The sequence below is a fragment of the Hoplias malabaricus genome, chromosome 18 (genome assembly GCF_029633855.1).
Source record: "Hoplias malabaricus isolate fHopMal1 chromosome 18, fHopMal1.hap1, whole genome shotgun sequence".
Lineage (NCBI taxonomy): Eukaryota > Metazoa > Chordata > Actinopteri > Characiformes > Erythrinidae > Hoplias > Hoplias malabaricus.
This window is the reverse complement of record NC_089817.1, coordinates 34,578,998-34,583,997: the sequence shown is the minus strand read 5'-3', so window position 1 is coordinate 34,583,997 and position 5,000 is coordinate 34,578,998. Positions and strand designations below refer to the sequence as shown.

General features: G+C 46.8%; 1 protein-coding gene across 1 annotated transcript in view; it reads left to right on the top strand.

Moving 5' to 3' along the window:
• Positions 1 to 5,000, top strand: part of LOC136674492 (fibroblast growth factor 11-like) — an 11,689-nt gene that overhangs the window by 5,179 nt on the left and 1,510 nt on the right. The gene's annotated exons all lie outside the window — the stretch shown is intronic.

Genomic DNA, 5,000 nt, shown 5'->3' with positions numbered 1-5,000 from the left:
TGTATCTTTTAAGGTGGAGCGTTGTGTGTGAGTAAGAAGCGACTGTATCTTTAAGGTGGAGCGTTGTGTGTGAGTAAGAAGCGACTGTATCTTTTAAGGTGGAGTGGTGTGTGTGAGTAAGAAGCGACTGTATCTTTTAAGGTGGAGTGGTGTGTGTGAGTAAGAAGCGACTGTATATTTTAAGGTGGAGTGGTGTGTGCGAGTAAGAAGCGACTGTATCTTTTAAGGTGGAGCGGTGTGTGTGAGTAAGAAGCGACTGTATCTTTTAATGTGGAGCGGTGTGTGTGAGTAAGAAGCGACTGTATCTTTTAATGTGTAGCGGTGTGTGTGAGTAAGAAGCGACTGTATCTTTTAAGGTGGAGTGGTGCTTGTGAGTAAGAAGCGACTGTATCTATTAAGGTGGAGCGATGTGTGTGAGTAAGAAGCGACTGTATCTTTTAAGGTGGAGCGGTGTGTGTGAGTAAGAAGCGACTGTATCTTTTAAGGTGGAGTGGTGCATGTGAGTAAGAAGCGACTGTATCTTTTAAGGTGGAGCGGTGTGTGTGAGTAAGAAGCGGCTGTATCTATTAAGGTGGAGCGGTGTGTGTGAGTAAGAAGCGGCTGTATCTATTAAGGTGTGCGAGAGAGAGGCTCAGTTCAGAGACACTTTTTCCCCTGCTTATGGAGCCAGGGCTACATACAAACACAGGCACATTTTCAAGCACAAACAGAGAGAGAGAGCAGCAGATGGTGAACAAACACACACACACACACACACACAGAGAGAGAGAGCAGTGAACAGCAACTGTTCCTGTTCAACGCAATGAGAATGTGCCGTTCCTTCACTCGTCCCGACCCCATTTTTCCTGCCAGTGCAGGGGTTTGAACCGGAGACAGTTCAGTCCTAACCCCACTTCTCTAACCTTTACTCCATAGTTGCCTCCTCATGCTCAGACACTGAAAAGCGCAGTGGATAACACTGACAACACACAAACAACTCTATTATTCATTTCTGCTAGTGCCCCTATGGGATTCTACTACTAACTTAGTCTTCTTCTGAAATTTCAGCTGCACTAACGGTCTGTATTTGTCTGGGAACACGGATGATGATCATTGCTGTGAGGGTTTGATGGCATTCAACCACATAAGCAATAGTGAGGTCAGGGTGGTACTGGGTGGAGTCCCATCGCTCCAGAGAACACAGTCCACTGCTCCAGTGCTGGGGGGATTTATGCCCCTCTTGCTGACGCTTGGCATTGGGCAGAGTTACCTTAAGCTTATGTGCAGCTGCTCCAGAGCAGACATCTGTGAAGCACGTTTTCATAAATGTACTTCAATGTGAGTTTAAATGTGAGCTACTTGAGGAGATTCTGCGGTGTGTGAGTGTGTTTCTGACTGAGAGTGTGTGTGTGTGTGTGTGTGATACCTGCCTCAGGGAGTGTGCACCGCTCAGGGCACGAGGACACACACACACACACACACACACACACACACACACACTGGCCCCAAGGAGGATAGCATTAAGCTGACCGCTAAAGATGGACCACTCGACTCGCTTACTCAACAACACCCGATCACACCACAGTGTTATATAGCAGTGACAGGGGTCAGAGAGAGAGAGAGAGAGAGAGAGAGAGAGAGAGAGAGAGAGAGAGAGAGAGAGAGAGAGGATTAAGAAAAGGACAGGATGGAGAAGAGAAAAGAGAAAGGAAGGTGAAAAAGGAAAATGAAACAAGGAGAAAGAGGATTGGGAGAAAGAAGACAGCGAGGGTGAAAAGAGAAGGAATGAGAAACAGAGGAAAGAGAGAAGAAGGATGAGAAAAAAGGAGAAGAAGGAAGACATGACGGGCGAAGTTACTTTACATTCCGTCTGTTTAATTTCTCTGTAGTGTTTCAGTGTTTCATTCATTCATTCATTTATTCATTCTCCCATCCATTCATTCATTCATTCGTTTTGGTACCCATTAAATTCTTATCAGGATTGAAGTAGAGCCAACTAGGAATCATTTTTCACAAAGCAAGAACAAACAGGGCATCACCCAGTCATTCACTCACTCACACACATACCTCTGAACAGTCTCACACACTCACACATTCACCCAGTCACTCACACACTCACCCAGTCACTCACACATTCACCCAGTCACTCACACACTCACCCAGTCACTCACACACTCACCCAGTCACTCACACACTCACCTAGTCACTTGCACACTCACCCAAACACTCACACACTCACCCAGTCACCCACACACTCACCCAGTCACTCGCACACTCACCCAGTCACTCATACACTCACCCAATGACACATACACTCAACCAGACACTTGCACACTCACCCAGTCACTCACACACTCACCCAGTCACTCGCACACTCACCCAGTCACTCACACACTCACCCAGTCACTCACACACTCACCCAGTCTCTCACACACTCACCCAGTCACTCTGTGTTCAGGAGAACTGTTAAAGCACAGAATACCAGAGGAGTCAATATAAATAACTGAGTAAACATCTATGTGGATTAAATATCTGATTATTTTTACTGACACCCCCCCCCCTCCACACACACACACACACACACACACACACACACACACACACACTTCTGTTTGTTACAAAAGACGACCAAGACGCAAACATCAGATTAGTCCGTTACGCAACAGCGATCATTTTTGTTCCTAAGCTCTGAAGGAATTTGATTCCATGAGAATAGACAATTAGAGCCGAGGGGATTGATGTTTTTGTTTTGGGGGCTTATCCCCCCCCTCGCCGCCCCCACCCCCACCCCCACCCCCACCCTGCTACCCCTCTTCTCCATGAGCCGGAGGGAGGAGGCGCTCTGGAATCAGCTCGAAACGGAACAAAACGTTCAGATTAAAATGAAATCCGCGGCTGAGGATCAGAGAGCTCGGAGCTGAGCCCAAGAAAACGCTCATCATCAGCAGGAGCACAGTGGAGCGTCTCGTCCTCTTCTCTTTCAGCTCCCTCAATTACAACAAACACGTCCTCGCTCGCCGCTCATTACACCGGGAGCACTGGCCTCGTCTGAGCTCCGGTCCCGTAGATTAGAGCGGACTGCAGGAATAGCCGTGCTAATGGTGCCATGGAGAATGTGCTTGGGGTTCAAACAGAACTGAAGAACTGACTTTAAATTTAAGGTGAATCCCATTTCCCCCATTGCCCCACCGACTTAGCCCTGCCCCTCTGTGTCCCTAAGGGGTGGGGGTCTCAGTGTTTGTTGGGATAGAAGGGCGGGGTGAAGTGTGAAGGCAACATGGCTCTTCAAACTGAGATGTTTCAGAGTCACGCTCCAAACGGAGGGTTGTGAATCAGCGGAGAGACGCTGTGCAGTGCCCAAGGAAACCCACAGGTGTCAGTATTTTATCTTTAAACCCTATGAGCCCCAGTGTATCGAACGAGTAGAAAAACAGCACGAAGAGCAGCTGAGATCTCGGAGTTAGCTGTAAACTTCCAGATCCACCTTAAATGGTGAAGCAATTACCTTCTAGCACCAGATGCTAATGCTACATTTAAGGTGGAATTGGAAGATTCAAACAAAATGAGAATCTGAATTGAGCTCCATATCACAGAAGAGTGAGCAGAGAGGGGTTTTATCTGTGAGTAAACAGTGTTCTTCTGAGTTTACTCATTCAGGTTCCGCAGGGTGAGGCACTCACTCGCTTAAGGGCAAGGCCTCCCCATTCCAGTAGCTTGGAGTTTCCCCTTGTAACCGTTAGGAGTCACTGATCACACCGGAGTGATCAAATATCGTGGCTGGTTTAAGACGTGACACTTGAAAACGAACAGATGAGAATTGACTTTTTTTTTTGTTGGAAAAGGGACGGATGCTGTATTTATTTTATTTTGTCTTTTAAAGAAACAGAAAAATAGTTTGGAATCTGTTGATTCTTTGCTACATTGTTTATACAGTAACTTGCTGAGAGAGAGAGAGAGAGAGAGAGAGAGAGAGAGAGAGAGAGAGAGAGAGATGGCTAATAAAGAGAACAATATGGCAAAATCAGAAGTATAGAGTACCAAAGTATGCAGTCAGATGTATAGACTACTCCTAACTCCGTTAGCACTCCTATGGGAGTTCCAGTTCTATGTGGGTACTAAGCTAACAGCAGTGTAAATGTTGGCTACTCCAGATAAAGCACAAACATTTGTAGCTGTGTGGAACAGTCAGTTCCGGCCTCTGCTCTTGGATAGTATATCTTTTAAGGCCCTCAGTTCAGCTCCTGAGGTCCTGATCAGTGCTTGTTGTGGTGGTACTTTCTCGTCTTTTTACGCACTGTATTGCTTTGACTCTCTGGGCCTCCGTAGCAGAGTTGACGTGAGTTACTCGCGGAGACGTCAGTGAAGAAGAAGACGCTGGAAACACCCGTTTAGCCTCTCGTTCAAGGCCCTAAAGACACAGTGAGTCACACAGAGCGCCCTGATCTCCCCTCGCCACAGCAGCTCAGTCTGAATCTGTGGAAACTTTGATTAAACCTGACAAGGACAGATTGAGTTTGACCTCTAACAAGAAATAGAGATATGGAGGAAGTGTGTATTTCTGTGTGTGTGTGTGTGTGTGTGTGTGAGTGTAAGACAGACAGCGAGGCAGAGGGGGAGGGAGGGAGGGATGAACAAAGAGAAGCAGAGTTGTTTAACAGTCGAATGGTCAAGGCTCCATTACTCTTCAGCTGTAGCTTTGGGCTGTGTTCTACTTTGCCCCTTGCTCAATACTCCCTTCACTAGATCACTATCTAGAACTGAAATATTTGTCTAATCCCTTTTCACTAGGCTAAAGCACTGTCTAGAACATCTTGACGCACATGGTTCTACTCCATAACCATCATAAGCTGCTCAAGGCTTGTGTCCAGCAGGGGGCACCCTAATGAACATTTAAGGTAATAGTCATGCGTGCAGTTCCACTGCTGTACAGCCCAAAGACCCTTTTGTAGCACCTTTATTTTTCAGAGTGTAGCTCATGTTTGGCACTGGGCTTGATGACGTTAGGCTCATGTGCAGCTGCA